General features: G+C 51.3%; 1 protein-coding gene across 1 annotated transcript in view; it reads right to left on the reverse strand.

Moving 5' to 3' along the window:
* PEA15 (proliferation and apoptosis adaptor protein 15) overlaps positions 1 to 531 on the reverse strand; it is a 45,767-nt gene extending 45,236 nt beyond the window's left edge. Inside the window, exon 1 of the mRNA XM_033174830.1 lies at positions 473 to 531. The gene's annotated coding sequence lies outside the window, so the exon portion shown is untranslated. The remainder of the gene's footprint in view (positions 1 to 472) is intronic.
* Positions 532 to 13,647: the final 13,116 nt, after the last annotated feature.

Genomic DNA, 13,647 nt, shown 5'->3' on the forward strand with positions numbered 1-13,647 from the left:
CCATCGACATCTCCCTGCCCTGAGACCCTGGAGAGTCGCTACTGCTGCTGCCTGCCCGTGTGGACAGTCCTGAGCGTGGCTGGTTCGAGTCAGGCGAAGGTTGCTGAGGTCTGTCCAGAAATCTGCCAGGGCAGCCGTCCAAAGAGGAAGCAGCAGTGATTCAGCCCGGGATCTGGGTTTGAGTCACCCTCAGCTGGCGAAGGAGAGCCGGGCGGCGAAGGGGGCTCCCCGCCTTGGGCGCGCCCCGGAAGTGGGGCTCTCTGTGTCCCCATCATCGCCACGGACTCCCCATCGCCCCAGCTCCAGCCCTCCATCGCCGCCCACACCGCCCCGACTTTGTCGCTCAGTCCCCCAGCGGGCGGGCGGGCGCGGGCGAGCCTCTGGCCATGTGCAGAGCGCACGGAGGGATCTCTCTCTCTTTCTCTCTCCCCTAACGAGGGATGGCTGGCCGGAGGAGAGGCGCTGGACTTACCCGCGGCAGGAAGCGCCGGAGCAGGATCGGTCCCCCTGGGCGCGGCGGCGGCGGCGACCTCGTCCTCCTCCCCTCCCTGGACGGGACGCGCCCCTCTAACCGGGCGTCGCGGCGGCGGGCGAGCGTCTGTGCGCGGCGGCGGCGAGGCTTCTTCTTTGGCGCTGGGCGGCTCTCCGGGTCACCCCACCCTCCTCGTGCTCTGCCCTCCTCCGCGCCGAGTGATGTCAGCGGGGGGAGCCGCCGAGAGCGGGGAGGAGGAGGAGGAGGAGGAGGCGGGCGGGCGGGCTGGCTTTTTGTGCTGATGCGCGAGGCTTGGAAAAGCAGGAACCCGAAACCAGCCCCTTTCACACGTGACGCTCCGGAACGCGGCAGCAGAGCGCGCGTCTCGCCAAACGACCCCCGGAGCCGAAAGGGCTCTTTGGAGGGGTCAGGCGACGGGCAGCCTCCCCAGCCTGGCCGGTAGGAAGGAGTGCAGCGGCGCCGGGCATCACCTCCCGCCGCCCCATCCCTCGTTCTTTTTTAAAATAAAAACAATTAGGGAAGACCCTGGCCCTTTCGGGTGGCGGCCCCTTTGTCCTCTGCTGGGGACAGAGTCGTCGGAAGCAGCCACATACCGAGTCAGACCCTGGGGGGGGGGGTGCATCTAGCTCAGTGCCGCCAAGAGAAACCCAACTTTCGCCAAAGTGGCTGGGACAAGTCCTTGCGAATCCGAGCGTGAAATGTCACCTCGTTTTTGGAGTGTGCACTTGGCGCCTGCTGTGATTGTTGCCGATGTCAAGCCTGAAGAGCTGGTCGTTGCCAAGGCCGCTGTGAGTGAGGACAGGATGCTTGAGGACATCAGCACCACGACCACCACCTCTTGGGCCTGATCCAGCGGCTTGATGACTCCAGGTGAAGATGCCCAGCCTACTGAGAGACTTTTGAATCCATAGATTGAATCTTAGATCTGCTCTATGCTTTTAGCCACCTCTTTGCATCTTCTACGGTTCTCCGCTCCCTGCTGCTAAATTTTTCATGCAGGGCTTCCTTTACTGTTTCCCATTGTTCCATGGCAGTTATTGTATTTTTAATGCTTTGTTGCTTGGCATCCAAAGAGCACGTTGTGTTTGGGCAGCAAATGAGTGCTGTAGATAAATACTATTTCACACCAGCCTAAACATGCTGTTAAGAAATAAGGAAAGAGAATTGTAAAATAAATAAATACTAAATGCCATTGCATGCCGGCTGTCAAACACAGCCAGGTGGCTGAATGCTGTTGCATGTTAACTTTCAAGAATAACAGTATTATTCAGTGTTGAACCAAAATGCCATAAGTCATCAAATACAATTTACCGTATTTGCTAGATATTCAATAAAGGTTTGATGGAGTGAATGTGTAGGGCTGGGATGCCTATGAATCTTTGGATACTTTTGGACTCCCACCTCCCAGCAGCTTCAGGGGGGTCAAACATGGTAGGAGCTGGGAGTCCAGAAACATTCAGAGGGCCACAGATATTCCCCATCTTTGGTCAAGGGTACATTTGACCCCCAAATGCTTGGGCACAAGTTTCATTTTGGCTGCCATTTGCTTGCTCAAAATCCACCAGCTGGAGGAAGCTAGGAGAATGAAACCATATTGCATTTGTAGTGTGGACATATCTCAAATTTAAGACCGTAAGAAGGGCCCTGCTGGATCAAGCCAATGGCCCATTTAGTCCAGCCTGCTGTTCTCGCAGTGGCCAACCAGTTGTCCCAATGGGAAACCCACCAGCAGGATTCGAACGCAAGAGTCCTCTCTCCCCTCCTGTAGTTTCCAGTATGCAGAACCATTGCTGCTTCCGACCGTGGAGGCCGAGCTGAGCCTCTGAGCCATTGATAGCCTTATGCTCCCCCTGGCCTGGGATTCCTGGTGGTTATAGCTGGAGCTGTTCCCCAGTTTGCCCTCCTAGATCAAAACAACACATTGGTGAACGGATGGGCCTCATTCTGACCTCTGAATGCAATTTCAGCCCAAATGATTTACAATTCATTGCAAATCTGGAAATTGCACATTGCAGAGCAGCCGGAATTGAATGACATTAAAAATGAAAAGCAGGTCATTTTTTTAAATAAAAAAACACCAACCTATCCTTTTCATTTGGTCTTGAGTCTGTGAGTAAAGGAGGGCTATTTCCCTCTCCCATCAGCTGATGCAGCTGGAGGGGTGGGACCTTTCCCATGTTAAGTTATTGCCTTCAGTGCTGGCAGGAAACTTTCTCGGTGTGACTTGAGAAAGAAAGGAGGAACTCAAGATCTGAGCAAGGCTGCGCCTCTTTCCTCCCACTCTTTCCCTGTGCGCATCACCCTGTGGCTGGCTGGCCATGAGACTGAGATGACATCAGCTCTTACACTTGCACTTCCTGAGACCAAAGTGGCAAGTTTCCATGCACAGAGGGTTTCTCAAGAAGCTTTCAAGACTCATAGCCCTCTCCCGCCTCCGTGGGCTTGTCCAATCCGCAGGTTGGTGGCCACCACCGCCTCCTGCAGGGGTGAGTTCCATAGTTTAAATTTGTGCTGCGTGAAGAAGGACTTCCTTTTGCCTGTCCTCAATGTCCCCACATCCATCCTCATCAGACACCCTCAAGTTCTAGTGTTAAGAGAGAGGAAGGAGCACATTTCTCCATCAGCTTTCCTGCTCTGTCTTTGCACACCTGCAGAAAAGTCACTGCAAAGATGGTTTTATTTCAGAGGCAAGTGCGGAAATGATGCCAGCTACCGGGGGCTTCTTGGGGCTTTTGTCCTATTTTTTTGCCTGTTGGGTTATGTTGCTAACCCCTTCCCCACATTAGGAAGGTGGGTGGGTGGAGACAGCTGACACCTCCAAGGGCCATCTCACTTTCCTACATAGTAAAGGAGGAAGTGTCATAGACTTGTTGTTTAGTCGTGTCCGCCTCTTCGTGACCCAGTGGACCATAGCACGCCAGGCACTCCTGTCTTCCACTGCCTCCCGCAGTTTGGTCAGACTCATGTCAGTCGCTTCAAGAACACTGTCCCACCATCTCGTCCTCTGTTGTCCCCTTCTCCTTGTCCCCTCCATCTTTCCCAACATCAGGGTCTTTTCCAGGGAGTCTTCTCTTCTCCTGAGGTGGCCAAAGTCTTGGAGCCTCAGCTTCAGGATCTGTCCTTCCAGTGAGCACTCGGGACTGATTTCCTTCAGAATGGAGAGGTTTGATCTTCTCGAAGTCCATGGGACTCTCAAGAGTCTCCTCCAGCACCAGAATTCAAAAGCATCAATTCTTCAGTGATCAGCCTTCTTTATGGTCCAGCTCTCACTACTTCATTGTTTCACCACCACCACTTCGGCCTGGTGAAAATAGTAGACGGGCTGGTGAGAACTGAAAGTGATCACTTCCCGCTTTGAGTTTCATGAGCTCCTTTCCTAGAATGTCAGCCTCCTGCAGGGTGAACATGTGCAGCTGGCGAACCTTCAGGCACGTCAAGAGTGAAACAGTCTCTGATGGTGAATGACGAAATACATAAGATCCTGGCGAGTGACTTAAGGAAGAACCCATGACATCGCCTCATAAACATCTCAACAAACCTAGTTTCGGATTGTCTACAGATCAGCATGCTCCTCAGACCTTATCTAGCCAAGCCCAATACCACAAATAGCATACAGAGAAATCAAAGAGGCTGGTTCGATGGGCAATGCGAGGATGCAAAGAGAGATCTGCTAAGGGCTATTAGACTCTATCGGGGAAAACCTTCCCAAATCAACAAGGAAAACACGGGAAGGAGCAGAGCAGCATACAGTACTGTATAAGAAAATGCTTAAGAACAAAAAGGCAAGAACTAGGGTTGGCAGTGGCTGAGCAAAGAGAGAACAAGTTTTGGCTTTTGGCGTCTCGGGGCATGAAAGACTCAAGATCAACACTAGACGCCACCATATCGACACAACGCTGGGTGGATTACTATGCAGATCTCCTTGGAGAACAGACAGGGCCATCATTCGATGGCAAGGTGACCCTCGATCACTCAAATCTTCCAGCGGTGACTCCCGCAGAGGTAAATTCTCTGATAGAGAGTTTAAAACCAAATAAAGCGCCAGGCGAGGACATGGTGCCGCCAGAGCTATTTAAGACACATATGGAATGGTGGCAACCCATCCTAGCCAAGCTCTGCACCCATGTAAATAATACAGCTCAAATGCTGGCTGGCTGGAAATTGAACATCATCGTGCCAATTTATAAGAAAGGGGATAAAACCCTCCCTCAAAATTACCGCCCCATAAGTCTGCTGGACATCACCTCCGAACTCTGTGCCCATGGTGGGTGGAGAAGCATCGCCTCATCCAAAGGCCTGCAAATTAATTTGGTGTAAGAATCTTTTGCCAGGCAATGCCTTTTCACTAGGCAAAGATCACAAGCCATGTCCCCCAACTTCAACTCTTCTGTTTTTATAAAAAGAGGATGGAATCCAGAGCCCTCCCCTTCCCCAGAAAATAGATCTCGGGGGGATCTTTCAGCTCCTCTGTGCGCCTTGCCATCACACCGCAAGATTAAGGGCATAAAAGGCTTTTACAAGGCTTGGTATTAATAGACTGGCAATGTTTCACATGCATTTTTAATGTAAACGTTGTTGGGGGGGGTGCAGAACAGAGAAGAGAAGCAAAATCCCCCAAGATTCAAATGGCCTCTTTTAAAAACCACAGACCTTGTTCTGTGGCTGCAGCAAAATATGTTCGTACCGCTGACCATTACATCCATTTGTAGTGTCATTGGGGCTGAGAGAAGTTTACATTAAATGAGTTGGCAATGAACGGTGTGGAGGGGAGAGGATACCACTTTTGGTTCTTTCACTGAACTAGATGGGGCCCCCTTGGGCCTGATCCAGTAGCCAGGCTCCCCTTATGGAACCTCCAGGTCCAGAGGCAGTCTATCTAGAGTCCTGGATTCTTAAGGGTCTTTGGCCACGGTGCGAATGAGATGCTGAACTCGATGGGCCTCCCTTGGGTCTGATCCAGCAGCAGCCAAGTTCTGCTTGTGTTCTTAAGGGCTGCAAGGCAACTTTAACCTCTCAACCTGAGTTTACCTGGATGTGATTGAATCCCACCTGAAAAGAGCGAGGGGGCAGGATGCCCTTTGCCTGCTGCCTGAGTGCAAGTGATGGAGGCCTCCTCCTCAACCTGAGTCTTCAGCAGGCCCTCTGCCTCTGAGTTATGGTCTGGCCAGGGTGGGCATGTGTGTGAGAGAGAGATTCTGTCATCAGCAGGTGCCGGATTTACGGATAAGCTAAACAAGCTATAGCTTAGGGCCCCACTCTCTTGGGGGCCCCTAAAAAATTTAAAGGAAAAAAACACCACGGGATATACATTTCCAAAATATAAGATAAAATGCAAATAAAATAAAACCTACATACAGCAACAGTGTTTTGTGTTGTGTAGGCTCCTATGATGTAAGTCATGGGCCCCCAATCATTTTAAGTTAGAGCTTAGAAATTATTTCACTATTAATATACTTCTTAATTGTATTTCAGTTCAACAATTACTTTGATAAAATACATATTTTGTTATGTGCAATTGGCTTTAGATAACTCATACCAAGAACAAACTTAGTTGGTCTCTAAGGTGCTACTGGAAGGAATTTTTTTATTATTATTATTTTGTTTTGACTACGGCAGACCAACATGGTGTTACGGAAATTACCGGGTCGAGAAGGCTCAGCTCCCGGTCCTACGGAGGAAGCCCGTGGTTCGCTGCGGAGGCAATGGAGACCAGCCGGAGATTGGAGCAAAAGCAAAGGAGTTTATTGCGCAACAAGGTTCAGGAGGATCCGAACCCCGAACAAAGGGTGTCCTGGACTTTTAAAAGTTCCCGCGATAGCCCAGAATACATAGCGAAATACATCACAGAAACGTCAGAGATGGGAGGGGAGAGAGGAGGTTACAGTAAAATTTACATAGGGGAAAAACAAGTTTTGCATATCAGGAAGGATGGCAGGAACCGGTGAATGGATCCAGGGTGGGTGCAATACACATTGAAGGTTTCTTCTGCGTCAGGACAATAGAAAGCTCCTAGGAGGATGTCTGCTGCCATGGTAGCTGATGGATGGGTGCTTGACTGGATTATCGGGAGGGGGCATCTCCTCCTGCGGACGTGACTCGCTGCTTAGGGGATTATGAAAGCCACTGAGTGGAGAGTCCAAAAATTATGCAGTATCGAAATAATATACTTCCGATGATCGGAGGATGGCGGGGACCGAAGGGTTAGAAAGGTTATTTTACAAGGAGCAAATAGACACCCGAACCAGGCAAATCGGACACTGCGTTCAGGAGTTGTGGATTTTTACAATAATAAATATTTCGAGCTGTCAAAATTGGGCCACCCAGCGTCTAAATTGTCCATTTGATACATTGTTGCAAGTTATAATTAATAGTTTCCTCAACTGGTTACATTTTGGTTTCGATTCCATTGTTCTCCCAGCAGGGAGCCTGTCAAAGCCCACTTAGTGTTCAGTCAAGCGTGAAGGTGATGATTGAATCATAGTAGCTGACCTGAACGTTCCATTTTGCAGGCTGAGCTGAATGCATGCTCCTGATTGGCGGGTTTCCCGTTCATTGAGAAAATGGAGACCAGCGGAGCGCTGTTTGACAGAAGCGCTTTTCCAGGGGCTTTTTCGGAACGCAGATTGGGATTTTGGGGGAAACCCTTTATCGCGAGGGTTTTATGTGGTGCTTGTGCGACTTGTGTGGTGAAGGGGTACCCGCTCATCGTCGGGGGGGGCAAAGAGAAGAAAGAGGCTTCCAGGTCCCGCATTTGGCAGCGCGGGAGTCCCGTGAGGAGGCTGCGCGGTGGGGGAAGGTGGTGGCTGGAATTTTTCCCTAACAGTCCCGCATTTGGAGATAAGATTTGTATCTGGTTCGCAGAACCACAAATCCTTTTCTCCACACCTACACCTTCGAGACTTGGTACTCACCTTCCCCACGCGCCTCGGCTGGTCGTATTCAGGGAGAGCGGGCCGGTCATGGTTAGATGCCAACATCGGGTGCAGGCACGGTGGGTTGTCAAAAGCCAGCTGATCGGAGAGTATGATGAGCTGTCACACGGCTGTCAAAGTAGCAGGTAGTCACACTGGCGAGCTGTCAAAGGTGGCCAACGAGGAGACAGGATGTGCTGTCAAATAGCTGTCAAACAGCTGTCAAACGGTAAGCAGGTAGACCAAGGCAAGCTGTCAAAGTGGTGAGTCCGAAAATGTGGTGAACTGTCAAAAGGCTGTCAAACGGCAAGCAGTCAGAATAGGGCAAGCTGTCAAAGCGGTAAGTCCGAAAATGTGGAGAACTGTCAAAAGGCTGTCAAACGGCAAGCAGTCAGAATAGGGCAAGCTGTCAAAGCGGTAAGTCCGAAAATGTGGAGAACTGTCAAAAAGCTGTCAAAGCGGTAAGTCCGAAAATGTGGAGAACTGTCAAAAAGCTGTCAAAAGCTGTCAATAGCGGCAAGTCCAAAAACACGGAGAGCTGTCAAAAAGCTGTCAAAAGCTGTCAATAGCGGCAAGTCCAAAACACGGAGAGCTGTCAAACAACTGTCAAAAGCTGTCAATAGCGGCAAGTCCAAAAACACGGAGAGCTGTCAAACAGCTGTCAAAAGCTGTCAATAGCGGCAAGTCCAAAAACACGGAGAGCTGTCAAACAGCTGTCAAAAGCTGTCAATAGCGGCAAGTCCAAAAACACAAGCAGGAACGATGCCTGAAGACTTGGGAACGGTGACACAGGGACTGGGGCGCGGTAGACAGGATCTGGGGTACAACGAACAGGAACTGGGGTACGATGAACAGGAACTGGGGTGCGACGAGCAGGAACTGGGGTGCGACGAGCAGGAACTGGGGTGCGACGAACAGGAACTGGGGTGCGACGAGCAGGAACTGGGGTGCGACGAACAGGAACTGGGGTGCGACGAACAGGAACTGGGGTGCGACGAGCAGGAACTGGGGTACGACGACCAGGAACTGGGGTGCGATGCTGGGGTGCGGTGAACAGGAACTGGGGTGCGATGCTGGGGTGCGTTGCTAGGGTGCGTTGCTGGGGTGCGTTGCTGGGGTGCGATGGGCTGTACCCCCGGGTATACGAGGGGTGGGAATTGAGCGCAGTCCAAAGGGGAAGGGCTTCAAGGTCCTGTTGGGGCTCTCCTTATGTTCTCAAGTTGGAAGGAGGGGCTTGAACGAATTGCGGGTTAGTTTGAGCTGGCAGAGGGGCACGGAAAGGATTTGGAGGGTGTGACTCTGCGGTTGGTTGGGCCACCGAGACCTGGGTGCCTTGGGGTGGCCAATTCCCTTGGGGATGAGGTGGCACCATTTGCTGGTTCTCATAACTCTGGGCCCAAGGGGGGTGCGAAGGAAAGGTGGAGTATGGGGAGTTTCCTCTGGGGAATGGGTAAGAGTTGGTTTCAACCCATGGGCTCCCCGGGTATAAATATGGGCAGTTTCGTCTTAGGTGCCCTGGTTGAAAACACAGATGACAAAGGCCAGTGGATGGGCCCCAGGGTCGTGGCATGGATGGGCTTGCATTCAATCCTCCCCCTCTTTCTCGCCCCCTGCCTCCTCCCCTGGCCGGGAACCCTGGAGCTGGGAAGCAAGGGGTTTCCATACTGAGGGCAAGCACTCCCTCTTCCTCTGTCCTGGTGTCCGTCCTTTTCTTTTCGTCTCGATTGTTAAAGACGGATTTTGCAATTGATAATATCTCACTAAAGGTTTTCCCGTCGTAACCCACTAGGAGATTCAAAGTTTTCCTTATGTCTGGTGTTGCTTGGTCCTTAAAGAAACCCTTTACTATTATCTCGTGGTGAGGATTTTCAGGGTCTATTCCACCCCACGTTTTTATGGCCGCCACCAACCGAGAATAATAGTCCGAAGGGTGTTCATTCGGTCCCTGTATTACAGTCTGAACCTTAGTCCAGTTTATTGAGCGCTGCCCTGAAGCCTTGATGCCATCTAGGATGGCCCTTTTAAACAAGTTCAGACACCAGATGCCATTAGGGGTATTGTAGTCCCAGGCAGGGTTGGGTTCAATACGGAGATCTCTAGGTGTCAGGGCCCCCACCCCTTGAGGTCTCCCTTCCTGGTAGTTCTCCTGATTTAGGGCTTCTTCAGCCTTACTGAGGATGTCAGCCTTTTCAGCCTCATTGAATAGGGCATTTAAGAGTACGTGGACATCAGTCCAAGAAGGGTGATGGGAAGAGAAAATGGTAGCAATTTGCCGGTGACACTTGTCAGGGTCATCTCTCAAGGAGGGCATCGTGTTAGCCCAGTTGATCAGATCGGCCGTACGGAAGGGTTGATGGGTATAGATCATACGTGGGGCCCCATCTGGGTCTGTCGGTGGTATAGGGAAAGCCCTCAGTGGCATCTGGAAGGAGGTTGCTTGGTGGTCGTTTCCCCCTTTGCCTTTGGCCTTTGCCTGGACGGACTGCCGGAGAATGGATGGGGGACAGGTGCCATGGTCTCTGACAGGAGTTGGAGTAGAGTCAGGACTCATAAATACATCGGGCACCGCTAGAATCCCTTCCTGGCCAGCGGGATGAACCAGTAATTTGTCACCTTGAGCCACTGCTTGGCTATTGGGACTAGCATCCTGTTCAGGACCCTGTGCCATGGCCTGATCCTCGTAGGGGGGTGGCGCAGGACCTTCGTTTGGTCTCTTAGGATTCTTTCTAGGAGGTTTAATCACGGGCATCTGGAGTGTTGGGGACGATTTTAGAGTCATAAGGACTTGGGATACAGCCTCGAAAGTCTCCAGATAATCAAGCTGACGAGGCTTTTCCTCCAATAAGAGCTTCTTTAGGGTTTTTAGTTGATCCTGATGGAAGGATCCCTCCGGTGGCCAGCGGAGTTCTGATGGCACTCTTTCAGTAAAAGACGGCCAGGAATTCCTACAAAGATCTTGCAGCTTCTGTCTAGACAAAATCTCATGGTCCGGAATTATCTTCCAATGCTTCATGACAATCGCGAGGGGAGAGTCGGGTTCCGGCTGGGTAAAAGAAGGCTTTTGAGAAACCTTCTTCCCAGTGGAAGGACGACCATGCTTTGAAGCCTTGGCACCCATCGTTCCTTGGGGTTTAAGAGGAACCTGGGTTTTTTGGAAAAGGAGGGACGGGAAAGGTATCTTTGTAAGTCGGGGTTTCTCACTAAGGGAGTGGGACAGGGGGGTTTCTTAACATAAGCAAAGTACAGTACACGACGTTCCAATAATCTAGCCTGGTCCCTTGCGTTCACTAGTTCGGCTAGCGGGGCGGCTGACCAGGGGGATCTACTCTAAACTACCTCTTCCTTTCCTTTTTCCTGGAGCTCCCTTTTCCTCTTCCTTTCTCTTCCGTTTCTTCTCATCTATTCCTACTTCTCAACCCCCATTTCCACCCATTACAGGGTACCCCCACCTGGCAACCTCCTGCCTATCGTTAACAGCTAAGGAAGGGAACCCTACTGGACGCCTGCCACTGCAGTGCCAGATCGGGCAGCCCTTTAAATAGAGTTAAACGGTCCGGAAAAACCTCCCTTGCGTTCGGAAGCGGGCTCACGCACGACCAGCGTGTTTTACATGGCCCGACCGGGGCGGCTGAGGTTTAGGATAGTGCAGAGAAGTCCTTTGCCCCTTGGCAGCTGGCAAAGTAGAAAAGGAGCCCAGTCCCTTGCGTTCGTTAGACCAGCTAACGGGGCGGCTGACTGGGTATTGGAGAAAAAGAGATAGAGCTCAGGACTCCCCTTTCGAGTTGAGCAGCAGTCCACGGGACAGACTGAGAGACAGGCAAGAAATGATAGGCAAGAGAGCAGTAGATTGCGGTTGCCAGGCTTACCTCCCCCCTCCCCCCAATCACCAGTGCACTGGATTTATACTTACGCGTCTTCCACCGCGATCCGCTGGATCGTTGGAGACGAAGCCGGCTGAACTTTGCCTTTGCTCCCCGGTTGGCTCCCCTTGAGACCTGCAATTACCGCCCGGAGGATGGCCAGGGATCCGTCGAGTCTCCACGGGAGAAAAGGGTCCCGTTGCCGGCTGAAGGCTCGGTGGGGGTCCCCAGCCACCACGGGAGAACGCAGGTCCCGGGTTTCGGCACCAAGACTGTTACGGAAATTACCGGGTCGAGAAGGCTCAGCTCCCGGTCCTACGGAGGAAGCCCGTGGTTCGCTGCGGAGGCAATGGAGACCAGCCGGAGATTGGAGCAAAAGCAAAGGAGTTTATTGCGCAACAAGGTTCAGGAGGATCCGAACCCCGAACAAAGGGTGTCCTGGACTTTTAAAAGTTCCCGCGATAGCCCAGAATACATAGCGAAATACATCACAGAAACGTCAGAGATGGGAGGGGAGAGAGGAGGTTACAGTAAAATTTACATAGGGGAAAAACAAGTTTTGCATATCAGGAAGGATGGCAGGAACCGGTGAATGGATCCAGGGTGGGTGCAATACACATTGAAGGTTTCTTCTGCGTCAGGACAATAGAAAGCTCCTAGGAGGATGTCTGCTGCCATGGTAGCTGATGGATGGGTGCTTGACTGGATTATCGGGAGGGGGCATCTCCTCCTGCGGACGTGACTCGCTGCTTAGGGGATTATGAAAGCCACTGAGTGGAGAGTCCAAAAATTATGCAGTATCGAAATAATATACTTCCGATGATCGGAGGATGGCGGGGACCGAAGGGTTAGAAAGGTTATTTTACAAGGAGCAAATAGACACCCGAACCAGGCAAATCGGACACTGCGTTCAGGAGTTGTGGATTTTTACAATAATAAATATTTCGAGCTGTCAAAATTGGGCCACCCAGCGTCTAAATTGTCCATTTGATACATTGTTGCAAGTTATAATTAATAGTTTCCTCAACTGGTTACATTTTGGTTTCGATTCCATTGTTCTCCCAGCAGGGAGCCTGTCAAAGCCCACTTAGTGTTCAGTCAAGCGTGAAGGTGATGATTGAATCATAGTAGCTGACCTGAACGTTCCATTTTGCAGGCTGAGCTGAATGCATGCTCCTGATTGGCGGGTTTCCCGTTCATTGAGAAAATGGAGACCAGCGGAGCGCTGTTTGACAGAAGCGCTTTTCCAGGGGCTTTTTCGGAACGCAGATTGGGATTTTGGGGGAAACCCTTTATCGCGAGGGTTTTATGTGGTGCTTGTGCGACTTGTGTGGTGAAGGGGTACCCGCTCATCGTCGGGGGGGGCAAAGAGAAGAAAGAGGCTTCCAGGTCCCGCATTTGGCAGCGCGGGAGTCCCGTGAGGAGGCTGCGCGGTGGGGGAAGGTGGTGGCTGGAATTTTTCCCTAACAATGGCTACCTGCCTGTAACATATAGCATATATTCAACACAAAAAACAGCGACAATTTGTGGTTGACAAAGGACAGCTGGACATATAAAAGGTCCCCATTACCTTCAGTAGCTCAGGGCCTCATCAAACCTAAATCTGGCCCTGATCATAAGTCACTAAAACAGCAGAAGCCCAAATCCTATGTTTTAAAGTTCTTTAATGTGTTGATTTAATTCAGACGAGGGCTGCTGTTTCCTTAAGCAGGCAAGCCCCCCTCTCAGGAAGCATAATATACGGATGAGACATTCCACAGGGTTTCATGGAGTTGGTGACTCCAGCCTTACGGAGACGCGCTTTTACCCTAGAGCAGGACAAAAGAGACCCTTTGTCACCTGTCGCTATGACTCGATGGGCCTCCCTTGGCCTGATCCAGCTGCTCTTCTGATGTTCTTTTGTCCCTTGCACTTTGTTGAAGACCACCCCTCGCTCTCAATCTCTGCCTTCTTTTAGCCGTCTGCGAAATGGGTGTAACCGCAACCCACCCTTTCCACCAGGGCAGCCCACAGCATCTTGCTGTGAGGGAGAGACGGTTTTTAGTGTGCTGTAGGAATGATGGATCGTCGTTGCATTTCCAAGGAGCACATGATGCAAACTTGGGACTCTGAGCCTGAATATTCTGTTGCTTTAGCATACATTATTCATACGGACCCATCAATGTGCGCACGAAACTGCCTTTGCTGACGACGGCGAACCCTCTGCGTTTATACTTTCCGTAAGGGTCAGCCGGAGCCGAACGCAGGGGGCACTCGGACCAGAGCAGGGCGTATAAGACTACCGGTACTTTTTAATCCAGGAAAATTCTTCTCAAAAGTCGGGGGTCATCTTATACACCAGGTGGAGAATCTGCGGTCGAGTATATATCAAACTCTATATTTT

This window comes from Lacerta agilis, chromosome 17 (genome assembly GCF_009819535.1).
Source record: "Lacerta agilis isolate rLacAgi1 chromosome 17, rLacAgi1.pri, whole genome shotgun sequence".
NCBI lineage: Eukaryota > Metazoa > Chordata > Lepidosauria > Squamata > Lacertidae > Lacerta > Lacerta agilis.